The 16302-nt window shown below is 37.2% G+C and overlaps 1 protein-coding gene across 1 annotated transcript in view; it reads right to left on the minus strand.

Annotated features, from left to right (window-relative positions):
- ABCA12 (ATP binding cassette subfamily A member 12) overlaps positions 1-16302 on the minus strand; it is a 353621-nt gene that overhangs the window by 145028 nt on the left and 192291 nt on the right. The window lies entirely within an intron of this gene.

The raw sequence follows: 16302 nt of genomic DNA on the forward strand, positions 1-16302 counted from the left end.
AGTAACTTTTGTAAAATTATCTTCTGGATTATGACTGTGTGGGTCCCCTGAGTATCAAAAAAACTTTAAAAACCTTGTTCTCCTGCAAGTTTCTCTTTCGGGGATTTATTCTAAGGAACTAGCTGCAAGAATGTTTACACGATGTATCCATGTAGTAAAATATGATGCATCCAGTAAAAATGTTGTCCAATTATATTATTTATATTATATTGCTAATTTAAAAGAGTAGATCAGAAAATATATGACTAGAATAGCTTCAATCTTTTAAAAATATATAAATATATAAATACATGTGGTATACTAAAAAATCGGGAGGAATTTTTTCCCTGGGTGATATATTTCACATGACTTTACTTTCATCTGACTGCATATTAACTATTTTTCCCAAAATGTACATGTCTTCTTTTATAATTATTCCTTATAAATGTGGCTTATCTTCCAGATACAGAGAAATATTTTTGGTCTTCTCAAAATTTAGCGTAATAGTTAAACTAATTATCTGATACACACAATATTTTCTTTTTATTTAAAAACCAATAAGAGTTCCTGTTGTGGCTCAGTGGTAAATGAATCCAACTAGGAACCATGAGGTTGTGGGTTCGATCCCTGGCCTCGCTCAGTGGGTTAAGGATCTGGTGTTGCTGCTAGCTGTGGTGTAGGTCGCAGACGTGGCTCAGATCCTGCATTGCTGTGGCTGTGGTGTAGGCCGACAGCTACAGCTTCAATTAGACCCCTAGTCTGGGAACCTCCATATGCCACAGGTGCGGACCTAGAAGAGACACACACACACAAAAAAGCATAAAAACCAAAATAATAATTGTGTGAATGAATATGCAGATTTTTCCCAATATTAAAATCATAAGAATTGTGACAGTTAAGGGTTTTGTAACCTTTAAAATTTGCTTTACAAAATATGATGATGGCATACACGTGTCAAGACAATAGGAAAAGTATGAATTACAAATCTTTTCGCAATTAGATTTGATACTAAAACATTAGCTTCCTTCCTTTGGGGAATACAGAGACAAAGAACTTTCTAAAAGGGCAGGTTTAGAAAACAAACTGAAGACTGAAAAGCAAAATGTTAACTTCCTTATGAGTCTGTTGAAAAGAGTGTTGGCACAGGTATGTTTTTATTATAAAAAGACAGAAAAGAGAAAAATAGTAAGAGTAAAATGGTTAAGTATGCATTATTAGTAGAGAGAATAATAAATAGAAAATAGATCTAAGTAACTTTCAGATACAGATATACATTAAAAAAAGAAAATTAGAAATAAAAAGAAAAGAGTAATAGGAAAGTTAGCTAGAAAAAAGTAAAGAGAAAAAAAGAGAGTCTGAAAAATGCTATATTGTTGACTCTGAAGACTGAAAAGAGCCAAAAGCCAAGGAAAGCAGGCGACCTCTAGAGGCCAAAAAAGGCAAAGAAATAGACCCTTCTAGAGCCTCCAGAAAGAATGCAGCCCTGCCAACATCTTAATTTTTAATTCATTAATACTAAATTTTAGACATATAAACTCCAGAACCGAAAAATAAGTTCATGTTGTTGTTAAGCCACAAAGTTTGGTGGTCATTTGTTACGATAGCCATTGGAAAAACTAACACATACAATTATACCAGTATGAATGTAAGTTCTGAAAATTCGAAAGAAATTGGAAAGATTTTAAATCCACCAGACTATTCACTACTACCTTCTAAGAAACATTTTTTTCTGACATCAGAAAGACAAAAGCCTCTCCTAATATCCAATCCAAGTGAAAACTGCAGTGAACTTCAATGTTCTCACTGTAACACAATTCCTTACATAAGCTGGAGAACAGTGAATTTCCTGTTATCAGTTCACATCACCCCTCTACTACAAAATTCTGCCACAGTGAACTGCATACAGCAAGACCCTTAAAATTCTGCAGTGGAATTTCACCATTAATGGTAAGTCACCCTGTTACACGGATCCCGCCTGGAGCCACTCACTCAAGGTATGGGTCTGCAAGTGAGCACGTTCCTATTCCATCTCAAATACGTACAGAAGGTTGTCTGAATAGAAGGCAGATAGAAGGGCAACAGAAACATAAGACCCCTCTGTTTTGTACCACTTGCCAAGGTGATGGTGTTGAAAACAACAGCAGAAGCCATATAACAACAGGAAGAAAGAAAAAGAAGGGAAAAGATGTCACAGGAAGAAGACCTGGGAAGAGGTGGTACATTATATCCAATTTACTTATTCTGACATTGATTACAAGTTGCAAATTATTAAAGAGGAATTTGAAAGAATTTAGGAATTTAAACCCATGACATTCTTTGATGTGATTAACTATAACTATGATTATTTTATAGGAAAATTCACATAAGGGTTTTTTTTTTTTTTTTTTTTTTTTTTTTGGCTGTACCTGTGGCACATGGAAATCCCCAGGTCAGGGATCAGACCAATTGACCTGAGCTATAGCAGTGACAATGCTGGATCCTTAACCTACTAAGCCACCAGGGAACTCCAAAGGATTTCTTAAGAAATAAGATCCCAGGATGTTCAAAGTACAGACAGACCACTCTTTGCAGTTTTTTTTTTTTTTTTTAAATAACTGATATTTAACCTGGTACAACGGGTTCATGCAAATAAGGAACTGGTGTGCACAAGTTTAAGTTAATATAGTGTAATGCAGAATATGGACTGCCTGAACTGTTTATTTTACTATCACCTTTTAGATTTTCGTTTTTTTATTTTTTGTCTTTTTAGGGTCATACCCGAGGCATATGGAGGTTCCCAGGCTAGGGGTCAAATCACAGCCACAGCAATGCCAGGTCAGAACCTCATATGTAACTTATACCACAGCTCATGGCAATGCCAGATCCTTAACCCACTGAGCAAGGCCAGTGATCAAACCTGCGTCCTCATGAATGCTAGTCAGATTCGTTTCCACTGAGCCACAACAGGAACTCGTACCATCACCTTTAACTAAGAACCATCACTCATTAAAATAAGAGAGCCTGTTGCATATTGTGATGCATTTATATTAATAAAATGCTAAATGTCAATTTATCACAATGCACGTTAGACTGTAAATAGAGATCAATTTATTTCTGTACAGGTAGCAAGACATGGTTTTAGGTAAAAAAATGTGTTTTAAAAAGAGAGAGATAGCCTTTTTCAGCAACAATTAACACTGATTTATTAAGCATCTACTGTATTCCATATACATTATTCATTCTTCTATGATATCCACAGTACACTTTCTCATGCACATCAACTTTTCACAAAATCTGGAAACCCTCTAGAACTAATACATCAGAATGAAATAGAGCTAAACTGTATTGTAGCTTTCTCATGGAGAAAGATAAAATTTTCAATCTTCTGCCCATCTCAGTTATGTGTGCAAGGAAGTTAATACTCAGAGCAACGGTGAAATGAAGTCACTGCTTGTTTTAAAGAGCTGCTAATTCTAAATTGATCTCATTCTACTCTGAAGGTGTGTCTGGCATTTTCAGGTTACAAAATTATGTTTATCTTTATATCCCTGAATGCTGGGATGCAGGAAAAAGAGCAACAATTTCTTCTCTATCCTTCATAGAACCTCTGTACAGCAAGCATGGAGAATGAAAAGTTAAGGTTAATAATTGGTTGCCCATGTTCACGGCCAGAACACAGATTTAAGGATACAAGCAAAGGAAGAGGATAAATGTGCAAACTATGCACCACTTATAGGTTGAAAAAAAAAAAGATTTGAGGGTCTTGGGATGGAGTGTTAAGCATGTTATGATTCCCAATGTCTCACATTCAGAACAACATTCCAAAAGTAAAGCTAGTGAAGAATTTGCAATTTCACAGGGAAATTGGATTTGGAAGACTCCAGCATAGTCTAAGAGTGAGATGGGGTGGGTGGTAAGCAAAATTTTAAATCACTTATGGCTTCGTCTCTCAGAGGCTCCATGCACTGGCAGTAAGGTCATATGAGCAGCCACTCATGGGTGGGAAGAGGTTAGTGTCATAAAATGGATACAGTCAACATTATTGACACAGTCCAATAACATTGACGAGTCCAATGTTATTCCATGGAGTGGAATGAAACCAAACTATAAAATATTTTTAGGACTAAACCACCAGTTAGCTAAGCTTTCAGCTAAATCAAATTCAGTTTTCATTGTTTTGAAAATGAAACTGGCGATATAAAAAGATCCAGTTTAAGAAGTTTTAAAAAGATACTTTGTAAAGAATTATTACATCAACATATACATCTATGTTTATCTAGAAGGGGGATCAAGTTTGATTTTCCTTTCCTTCTACACAAAAATGCTTATTCAGAAGAGTATTAGTGTGACATAACGTAAAGACCAAAGCAGAAGTTCTCAAAGTACAGTCCTTGGACCAATAGCGTCAATATTACCTCGAAATGTATTAGAAATGAAAATTTGAGATCCTACCCTAAATCTACCTAATCAAAAACTTTGAGGATGTGGTCCAGCAATCTTTATTTTTTTATTTTTATTTATTTATTTTTTTGTCTTTTTGTCTTTTTAGGGCCACATCCACAGCATATGAAGGTTCCCAGGCTAGGGCTCTAATCAGAGCTATAGCTGCTGGCCTATGCCACAGCCACAGCAACGCCAGATCCGAGCCTCGTCTGCGACGTACACCACAACTCACGGCAACGAGGGATACTTAACGCACTGAGCGAAGCCAGGGATGAAACCCACAACCTCATGGTTCCTAGTCAGATTTGTTTCCACTGAGCCACAACGGGAATTCCAGCAATCCTTATTTTAACAAGCCTCTAGGTAATTCTGATGAATGCTGAAGTTTGAGAACAACTGGATTAGACTGCAAACTTTTCCGTAAGAGTTAGACAGTAAACATTTTAAGCTGTGGGCCATACTATTTCCATTGTAATTACTCCATTCTGCCATTGCAGCATGAAAGCAGCCATTGACAATATGGCTTGCTTGTATTCCAATAAAACTTAATTTACAAAAAAAAAAAAAAAAAAAAAAAAAAGGCAATGGACTGGATATGAATGTGATCCACATGCTGTAGTTTACTGACCCAGGAGAATAACCTCTCACACTTGTCCCTCTCCTACCTTGTTCATTTCTTGTTTTTTCTTTTCCTCTTCCTTTATCTCATCTAATCCCCTTTCCTCTATTTCTCAGTCTTTTGTTCTTTCCCTCTCACTCACCACCCTCTTGTTTCCATTTCTTCCTTTCTCTCCTCCTCTTGCTACTCTCCTTTCTCTCACCCACGCTTATATCTCCCGACTCATGGATATTGTCAAGAATGCACATTTTTCCCAACATACTCCTTTACTCTTTTTTTCATTTTCACCACAACAGAAGGATTTCTGCCCACCTCTATAATAAACTCAGGAGCTTGCTGTTCATAGGCACTATCTATAGAAGTACTATTTTCTATTTACTGTAATATTAAAGAAAGAAATGTCACAGTCTCTTTGGTAATGAAGCTACTTCCATTTGACATCATTTCGCTCGCAGAGCATTCAATAGGCTGCCTTGGTGACATTTGTAAATATTATAATAATGGTAGAATTGAAGAACTTCCACTGTGCTTCTTTGTGTTTTTCTCAAAGCTAGGTCAGAACACAACCTAGGTGGTAGTTTTGTGCTTCCAGGTGAAAGGAATTTGGTCTTTACCCCAGTGAAGAGATGAATGATAAATCTTGGAAAAAAATCCTGACTTTTAAAACTATGGACTTATTCATTTGAGGTATTATATTTTTTCTTAACCTTTTGGATATAGGGTCACATTAGTAGAAAATGTATCAGGTCTTCTGATCAGGCAAATGATAAGTCTCCTTGTGAAACACAGGGCAAGAATTTGTCCCCACAACAAGCACACAAAATGAATCAAGCATACCCAGAAATGTCACCCACAAATAATCAGATAATCAGATAGGAATAAAGAAAACACAGGAAAGGAAATGAACCTCAGAAGTATACCTGTCATAATTTATTGAAGTAAGACTTTTTATTCTTCTAGTTTTTGAGCAAATTGCCTTCTCAATTACTTTTTAAAGATACAATTAAAATTATGAAGGACACAAATCTGACCTTTCAAATTATTAGGAACCATAGGACTGTTCTGTTCTCCTTCACATGCACTTTCCATTCAGAGAAACAGGCTGTTCCCTCAGGGAAAAAGGTCCTGTTCCTCTGCACATCACAGGTAAAATCAAACGCACAAGCTCTTCCTGATTTCATTCATTCTGAATAAGGGCTTTTTAAAAACTTTTGTGGCCGGAGAGACCTCAGCCTAGGGTTAAATACTGATATGACTATGAATCTTCAGACAGAGACTCTATCTCAATAAAATTGCACTTTTAAAAATAATAACATAATGATTGACACATTATAAGCAATTATTACATTAATAAATGAATCAAAGAATAGATGAAATCCTGAAGGTCACAATAAGATAGCATAATTTAGGATTTTAACATAATATATAGCTCTTATTTGAAAGACAAAGTTTCAAGTTTTATCCCAAATTATATAGTAAGTTTAATGGATAACATTGGATATAGTAAGTTCAATGGACAATATTGCATTATATCGATCTGCCTTATAAAAGTGGATAGATTGATATTGAGTAATGAAATCAATATTATTTATTGTTACAGGCTCCTTAGTTCTTGGTTTCTCTGAAAATCTAGCTAGTACACATTGACATCTATAATATCAACCACTGAATTAATTATCCACAAAGTGAATCCATCCATCATCTACTCAATAAATATTTATTGAACAGATACTGTAGGTCTGCACTAGGTTGCTAAGTAAGATTCATTCTTCTATTAAATTTTTTATTCAAGAAATGTAACTCTGGATTATTGTGTGTGTATATGTGTGTGAGAGAGAGAGAGGTTGGGCAAGAGAAGGAAAGAGCAAGTGAGCTCTTGGTTTCAAAACTCTTCATACTTTTATTAAATAAAATGCATATAGAAGTCATGTTTTCCTCAGTTGTCAGAACTATTACGTATAAAAATAGAATATATTTGAAAATAAATAGTAAAGCACTGGTTTTAAAAAAACTTTATATTTTGAAAGAATTAAACAATCACCATTTCATGTGAGCCCCATGACAGTCCTACAGGATAGGAAGGGAAAGTGTATACCCATTTTGCAGATAACCTCAGAAAGATCAAATAATTTGCTCAAGGTCACATAAAAAATAAAATGCCAGGGATGAATCTAGAACCAATATGATACATGGCAATAATGAATACAACATTTTGTTTGGCTAAGTTTCAGTATATCTTGGAGTGAACAGACTGAGAAATTGAAAAACACGTCCCACTTCTGATTTTGCTGTTCATTCACTGAATCACCAGAAGTAAATTAACCACTCCATGTCTCTATTTCCCCATCTACCAAATTGAGGATAATGGGCCTTGACACCTCATAGGGCACAAGGAATATAATTAGATAAAGCTTGTGTACAGCACTAAGAACACTGAAGAGGAAATGCCACATGGAATCATAAGTTACCATTGCTCGTCAGACTACTGTTGCAACATTTATCTAATTTACATGCAGTGGCTGGGGCTTTGCTGCCCTACCTGATCTTCCATCTCTGTGTCTTGAACCAATGAATGGTTAGGAGAATTGCATGATGTGTTTCTCTTCCTAGTAATTCATAATGTGTACCTGTATCAACTGGTATAGTGCTTTAATTACTGTGTGCTCAGCGGGTGTGGTGCCACAACACATTCTTCCTAATTCTTGCCAGGCAAGTCTTGCTTCACAGAACAGGTACTTTTCCAAGTTGAAATCCATTGGTAAAATGAAGACTGTTTCTGGCAGTGGGGAGTGAGACATGATGCCTAATCCTTAAAGTAGTGGGTAAGGAGGTCTTATACTCAAAACATTGGCCTCTGTATAAATTTAGTGGCTAGAGCCTCAGAGAATAAGGACAAAAGTTATTGAGATGGTATTCTACATGCTGGGATCCTTCCAACATCCCCCACATCCCTTGGAGTTGCTTCCAACCACAGTCAACAGATTTTAAAAGGTGCAAAGGAGTTCCCTTCGTAACTCAGTGGTTAACGAACCCAACTAGGGTCCATGAGGATGTGGGCTTGATCCCCGGCCTCTCTCAGTGGGTTAAGGATCCGGTGTTGCCATGAGCTGTGGTGTAGGTCGCAGACAAAGCTTGGATCCTGCATTGCTGTGGCTATGGTGTAGGCCGGCAGCGACAGCTCCAATTCAACCCCTAGCCTGGGAACTTCCATATGCCTCAGGTGTGGCCCTAAAAAGAAAAAAAAAAAAAAAAAAGGTGCAAAAAGTGTGTCCCTGTGGAAATCATTTCGGGACTCTGACTATGACACTGCAGGTGTAAGAGGAAGTGGGGAAAGATTTCTGCCTGCTTTATATCTTTGGCTTATTACTGTCATTATTTTTTAAGATAAGAGGGTGAGGCAGTTTTTATTCAGGACATTGCTATCTCTTTGGATGTTATGATTCTAAAGTACACACTTAAATCCATGGCCCACCCAGAGGGGTCTGTAACCCACCTTACTAAGTTCCCAGTACAGAATGTGCTGTCTTCCTTTCTGAATATTAAGGAGACCCTGCTGTGTGATAGACTCCAAAGCTATGGCCTGATCTATTTAAATTGAAAACAAAATAGCTTGATTCAAGGCTAAGAGACATAACAGGAACACATACATGCTAGATAATAAACTCCCTCATGGACTGAATCTGGAGCAGTTCAAAAATAAGAATCTCCACTAATACTATTCAAAATATTTCCTCTTGGCAAAAATTGAGTTCTACAGCTCATCTTGAGTGAATGGGGTCTGTTCATCCATGTTATATGAGCCTAACAGTAACCAATATTTTGTCTTTCGGAAACTTGTCTTTTAGTAACAAAGATTCTCATTTGCATTTAAAAAATTTCCCTGCCATGGCATTCACAAACAGAATCTTGGCAGCTGTTTTATTTCCACCTAAATTAAAGTTAAAAGAAAAATTAACCCTAGATCCTCATTCACTACAGGACATTCTTTCTAGAAAATGTAATCTCCTAATCCTCCCAGACATGCTGACCAGGAGAGTGACCTCTGGCCTCTGGGGCAAGGAGACTGTGAAGCTGGTATACATTGGTATGACTGGGTGGATTGGCAATATCAAAAAGACCTGATACAGGTGGATTGAGAACCACTGCACTGAGCCCCATCAGTTGCAGCTCCTCTCCAAGACAAGTCCCCCGTTTCTGTGGATCCAGCAACATCAGTAAACATCTAGCAAAAAGAGGGGGGACTCTGGAAGAGTGATACTTCCTCCAGTGCCACCACATCTGTTCTGATTTGTGGAGGAAGTGCTATGCTAATTGTTAATCACACTGCATATCAAACAGGTATCTAGGTAGTTAACCTGGGAAAACAAACTGAGGAATTAATTTCTCTCCCATTACAGATGGTCTCCAATGTGATGTTGAGGTTTGGGGGAGTAGGGAGCGAAGGAGCATCAGGATTTCCATCAATCAGACTCTGGGGCCAAATGAGTTTAGGAAGCTAAACTCTATCTCCTATTCTGGGAAAGCCAGAATATATTTGCATATTAAAGATGAAGAAGTTTTTAAGTAAAAAGCCTGAATAACTTTGGTTAACTCCACATTTCCACATATGTGGTTATGTGACCACTGAATATTTTTCCTTTCTTTTTCTTCCTGTTTCTTAAGGTAGTACTAGATCACGTGCTGAGAATGAATATTCCATGGGGCACACTTTGGGAAATGGTGCCTTAACCCATTATCTCATGTATTCCCAACTGAAAAGGGACCTGGAACTGGAAAGTACCCCCTGCCCAAAAGCAGGAGCTTTTTTTTTTTTTTTTTTAGGGCCATACCTGAGGCATATGGAAGTTCCCAGGCTAGGGGTCCAATCGGAGCTATAACTGCCGACCTATACCATAGCCACAGCAAAGCAGGATCCCAGCCGCATCTGCGACCTACACCACAGCTCACGGCAACACTGGATCCTTAGCCCAGTGAGTGAGGCCAGGGATTGAACTTGCATTCTCATGGATCCTAGTCAGGTTCCTTAACCACTGAGTCACTAATGGAACTCCTTGGAATTTTTTACATAAGAAAATGTCTTGGCTTTATGTCTCAACATACTAAAACTTGTAAACAGTCTCTTCATTAAGTTGGCTTAGCTATAGTAATTCAATGACAATCCTTAGTGTTTATTTGCGGGAGTCTATCACAAACGCCCATTATTATTGTGGGAGTCCTTCAGCAAAACCTAAGCCACACCTTGGAGAAGGGAATTTTCCAGAGGATTTAGACAGGCTTATAAAAGTACACACTCTATAATGGGAAAAAAATGAGGTAATGAGGAAATCAGAATAACACGAAACATAGGTAAGAAAAAAACAGAGCCATCACAATAATAGGTGCCAAAGGTCTGTGTGTTATTTGAATCTGAATGGCCTAAGAAATTAAAGAAATGATCATTTATCCAGTTCTCAGTGTTCATAAAATAAAATAAAAGTAAATAAATGTATTGGAGAGGTAAAGTTTTTCCTTTATAGAGAGAAATACCACCTCTCAGGCCTCAAGAGCCACACTTCAGTGGGTCTTAGTGTCTTTGCCCCCCAGCACAGGAGCACCAATGAAAGTGACTAACCAACCCAATGACCTATCCTTAACAAGGAGTGAGGGTATTTGCCACTAAGAGACAAAGACTGGGGAGAAACTGAGGTGCTGTGCTCCCTTTACCACACACTAAGTGGGTCACTTCCAAGTCACTTAGTAATGCGGTCACTTCCAATCATCATAGAATTGATATACAAAATACTGAGTAAGACAATAAAAATAGTGTAAAGTTGTGGGTGTTAGTTAGAAAGACTTCCCATGCAAACCTTCTTCCCCAAATCTTTGCCTCTCTGATAACTAGGCTAAATTCTGAGTTGTTGCCAAGAGCTATATACTGGCAGACATTTAAGGAATGACTCTAGTGAGTAAAGTACAGAGCAGGAACAAGAGTTAAAAAGTATCCTTTTAATCCTAGCTTTGCAAATGATTTATTATGCACCCATGACCTCTACCATGAGTCATTTTCTCATTTACACAGGGAAAATATATCTGAATTACCCATCCATCACAACTATTACAAGTAGAAGAATTGCCTATAAAAGATTAGCCATGTTGAAGTATTAAGCACTTAATATAAGATGAAAAGTATGTTTAAAAATTAAAATGTGATCTCAGTAACCATTACGAGTTATGATATGGAGAAAAGACCTTTTTTTTCATTCAGAAATCTGATTCAGTTATGATCACAGAGAATTTTATGCATTACAGTATAAAAATAAAAGTCAGTGAAATACATTGCTAGGATCATTGTATAGAAAATAATAGGTCCCATAAAGGCAGAAGCTTAGTGACTTCGCTAATTCAACACATGGTTTACTCATTTGGGAAAAACAGGGTCTGGTTCCAGATATGATCACTTCTCAAAAGCTTGTGTAATATTTAGATATCTGGGTATTCATATTACGTCTATTTACAAATGATTTGTGTGACAACCTGCCAGTGGAAAATGTATGTCACAACCTTTTCTTTTAAGCAGCGTTGCTGACAGATAGCAGCCTCATCTCCTTGTCAGACTTGACTTTCTCCTAAGACAAAGATTCTCTTACCAAGACTTCTGCCAATCAGAAAGAGACAATTCAAGTGACCTGTGGCTTGCTTTGTAACTCACAAAATATTAATGGCCTTCCCCTTCCCTTTCTGTAGAGCCACTTCCATCCAAGACACTGTATCATTAGGGAAAAAAAAAAAAAAGTAAAGAAAAATTCCCTGTGGTATTTTCCTAAGTTGTAGAGTTAAAAATATCAACATACAATTAGTATTTCTAATTTTTTTCTAAGGAAAAAGGTTTTTTTTTTTTTTCCCAAAAAAGATACCTCAGAAAAATACAATTGAAATCTTGAAATTCCATTTTATACCTATCAGATTGGCAAAAGTTTAGAGAGTCTGACAACACCAAATGTTGGAGAAGATGCGCAGCAGTGGGAACTCTAATCCCTTGGTGGGGAAAAAGTAAATTAGCAAAGCTATACTGTGGAGCATTTGGCCACATTCAGTGAAGTTTAAAATGTATGTATCTCTAGGTATATAACCTAGACCACATGTGCACAAATGCACAAAGAGACAAAGAAAAGAATATCCAGCGTTGCCGTGAACTGTGGTGTAGGTTGCAGACACAGCTGGATCCTGCGATGCTGTATGCTGTAGCTCCGGTGTAGGCCAGAGACTACAGCTCCGATTAGACCCCTGGCCTGGGAACCTCCAAATGCTATGGGTGAGGCCCTAGAAAAGACAAAAAAAAAAAAAAGAAAAAAAAAAGAAAAAAAGAAAAGAATACCCATCACAATACTATCAGAAATAAATTGAATAAAAGAACTGAGGTGCTCATCAAAAGACCATGGATAAACAGATGGAGATCTATCTATGCATAGAGTATGCAGTCAAAATGAATTCACCAAAGTTGCATATATCAACGGAAATAAGCATACCAAACACAATGCTGAGCACAACATAACGTGCAGCCTAAAAACCATGATGCTAAAGGATGCTACAGTTGGGTACTATTTATATAAAGTTTAAAAATATGTGGTCAAGGAGTTCCCGTCATGGCACAGTGGTTAACGAATCCGACTAGGAACCACGAGGTTGCAGGTTCGATCCCTGGCCTCGCTCAGTGGGTTAAGGATCCGGTGTTGCCGTGAGCTGTGGTGTAGGTTGCAGACTCGGCTCAGATCCCGCGTTGCTGTGGCTCTGGAGTAGGCCGGTGACAACAGCTCCGATTCGACCCCTAGCCTGGGAACCTCCATATGCCGTGAGAAGCGGCTCTCGAAAAGGCAAAAAGACAAAAAAAAAAAAAAAAAAAAAAAAAAGTGGTCAAAAGGTACAAACTTTCAGTTATAAGATATAAATAAGAACTAGACAGCAGTGCTGCCCATCAGGCTCTCATGCTGTCCCTCCCGGAAAAAGATAGAGGAGAGCTGAGCATAGGTCACATGGTATCAGCTTGGACCTATTATCATCCAAGGTATCAGAAAGCTCTGTGAATGCTCTAATTAACTAAACAATAAATTGTCTTTGCACCCAGTGTAAAAAAAAAAAAAAAAAAAAAAAAAAAAAAAAAGAACTAAAGATGTAACATATAGCATGGTGATTAAAGTCAACAATATCATATTGTATACTTGAAAGTTGCTAAGTAAGTAGATCTTAAAGGTCTGGAGTTCCCATTGTGGCTCAGCGTTTCAGATATGGCATTGCTGTGGCTGTGGTGCAGGCCAGTGGCTGCAGCTCTGATTCAGCCCCTACCCTGGGAACCTCCATTTGCCACATTGTGGCCCTAAAAAGACAAAAAAAAAAAAAAAAAATTTTAAAGTCCTCATCACACACACAAAAAATTGTAACCATGTGAGGCAACAGATGTTAACAAAACTTCTTAAGGTGATTATTTTGCAATATATATATATATACATATATATATATACACACATATATACATATATATATATACACACATATATACATATATATATACACATATATACATATATATATATATATATACACATATATACATATATATATATAGACTCATTATGTTGTACACCTGAAACTAATATGTCAATTATATCTCAATAAAACTGGGAAAAACACTTACAATTATGCCAGGAAACATAAAATAAAGGTTCAGGCAGCACTGTTCCTAACAGAAGAAAAGAATCACTTAATATACTAGCAAGGAAATTAGCAGAGACACGCTCCTGCAAAGAATCATAAAATTGTCCCTGATTCCTGACAACCTTCAATTCAGAACAAATCCATTTCCTAGGACCTTCCCCAATGATCATCCAAAGACCAAATCCTACAGTAAGTTCTTTCTAACTCCCTCTCCCTGAGACACACCACAGTTCCTCAGGGTGTGCACTCTCCCTAGCTCCAAGGAGTAATAAACTCAACTTTTCCAATAACAACAAAATTAAATGAAGTCCAGAAATCACAGAATTAAAAAAAGCAAACTAATATTATGGAATGTAGTCAGGTATAAAAATATGCAGTAAAAAAAATATAAAACAAGCATGGGAGTGTTACACACTGAATTAATAATGGTTTCCTTCAGGAAAGGTAGGAGGAAAGTAGGAAGGAAGGGAGAGAGACTGATCTAGGAGGTTTACCCAGGGGCCTCAAGCCTGCTTTAATGTTTGAGTTGTTTTAAACAACAACCAAAAATTCTGAAAAATATGAATGACAATGTTAGGGTTTGATAAAGTTAAGTAGTGGAATGTGTCATTTTTATGCTTGCCAACACGTTTGAAATACTTAACAGTTTTTAATGATAACATCCTGGAATTACATTAGACTTTAACCAGGAGGTTTTAGTTATTGAAGTACCAAAGAAAACTCATTATAATGCAATATTACCTACATGCCAGTTTAAGAATAGCTTTATAGCAATGTTTTCTGCATTGATAGATTCCATCCACTTTTTGCAAAATGTTATGAGTAACTCATTGATCTACGTTTTTTGTTTTTTGTTTTTTTTTTTTTTTTTCCCATTGTCCTTCTCCCCCTGTTTATTATGATACTAGCTGGAAATCTCTCTTCCTGAGAGGGATGGCTAATTCAGAACTCATTAAATGCATGACTCCAAACTGCTCATTATATATTACCTCTGTCTTCTCTCCATTGAGCATCATCTGCTATTGTGTTTACTCCATTACTGAGCTTAATTAAGTCCTTCTAGAGTCTCTAATAATCCTCCAAACTTGTTGTTGGCAAATACATACCATTTATTTGCATTGCTTCTGAATTATTGATAAATGTTTTAAAATTGCTTCTAGGTTTCTAAAAGTCATTTCACTCTTCAAACTTCCATGCTCTCTCTTTACATTTTTGCTTATCTCAATTGATTTTTGGAACTGGGATCTCACCTTTTATCTACTATCGAGCTGCATCCCAACTTATTTAAAGGACCCTACATTCTGAGCCTTGTGGGAAGATCACAATTGAGTGCCAACCACTGGCTCTCCCAACTGCAAATATTCAGTTGTTTCAAGGAATTTCAGCAGGTTAGGAAGACATAATTTATTAAAACTATACCAAGTAAGCTGTCTGGGCAGTCATTTCTTCTTGCTAAAGGAAAATTTGCTCACACCTAATGTGAATTCCCAGGATCTCTCTCCTCACATTTTGAAAACTGGTTAGCCATTAGCCAGCTGGCAGCTCTGTAAAGATATTCTTACAATTAATGGTCTATCATACAACATTATTTGGTGGGTCAGTTTCATTTCGCAGTCTCCTCAGATTTTTAAAAGTGACAAAGTGAAGCAATGCCATTTCAACCCCCAGCCTCCTACAGCACTCACTGCCACGCAAGTCAGTGGTCTCCACTGTCAGGTAGCCAAGAATAATGCAGGACCACAAAGCATCATATTTAGCCTTGACTGTCTGAGAGAGAACTGATCTAAGAGGCTCCTCTGCCTTTACCATGAGGATGAAATCTTGAAATTCTTGTTAAGTTTTTAAACTGGGAAAAATTCTGTCTTCAAATCCCTTCCTAAGTTTAAAAGTCCTGGTTCATGCAGCCCCAGATGATAAGTTTCTTCTTTGCTGTCAGTTCTTGTGTAGATATTATGCCAATATGTGTTTCTACATCAGCAACACAACATCATTACTCATTCATTCCGTCAACTCACAAATGGCCTTCAAACACTTTGTGTGCACGTAATGTGGAAATGCTCTTGGGGGACAAGAGAACTCTGTCTCTACCCTGAGGAAGACTAATGAGAGATAGGAAAAAACACAGAGTTCATCATGTTAGCAAAACAAACCCTGGTCATCCCATCTTTATTTTTGGCCATTAATACCTGAGAATTATAACCGATTGACTCAATCCAGGCAATTACCCCTCTTTTTCTATTTTGGAAGAAGCCTTCAACAACTAGATTTCAACAATGAAATTAAATCCTTCCCACAAATCCACAAATTCAATAATTAAAATAAACTGGGATGTGAAACGGCCCATGAACTGGGTGAGCAGCATAGTGCATTTTGCTTCTCCCTTCTTGTCTGTTTTTATGCATATATAGTGAACTCTACAGCAGCCCTTTTTGTGTCTGAGGCAAGCAGATGCTTTTGTTCTCTTAGCCTAATGATGTGGAGAAAAACAGAAGGATGTGAAAAGTCTTCAAGTGCTTTGTCTTCAGAGATAACAGATAATGAAAATTGCATTCCTCACACCATCCTCTCTTTCCAGTTCAATTTCCAGAAAAGGT

Source organism: Sus scrofa, chromosome 15, assembly GCF_054392235.1.
Source record: "Sus scrofa isolate SSC_HxYL_T2T_F1_AM1 chromosome 15, Sscrofa_HxYL_maternal_Yorkshire_Landrace_v2.0, whole genome shotgun sequence".
In the NCBI taxonomy this organism is placed as follows: domain Eukaryota; kingdom Metazoa; phylum Chordata; class Mammalia; order Artiodactyla; family Suidae; genus Sus; species Sus scrofa.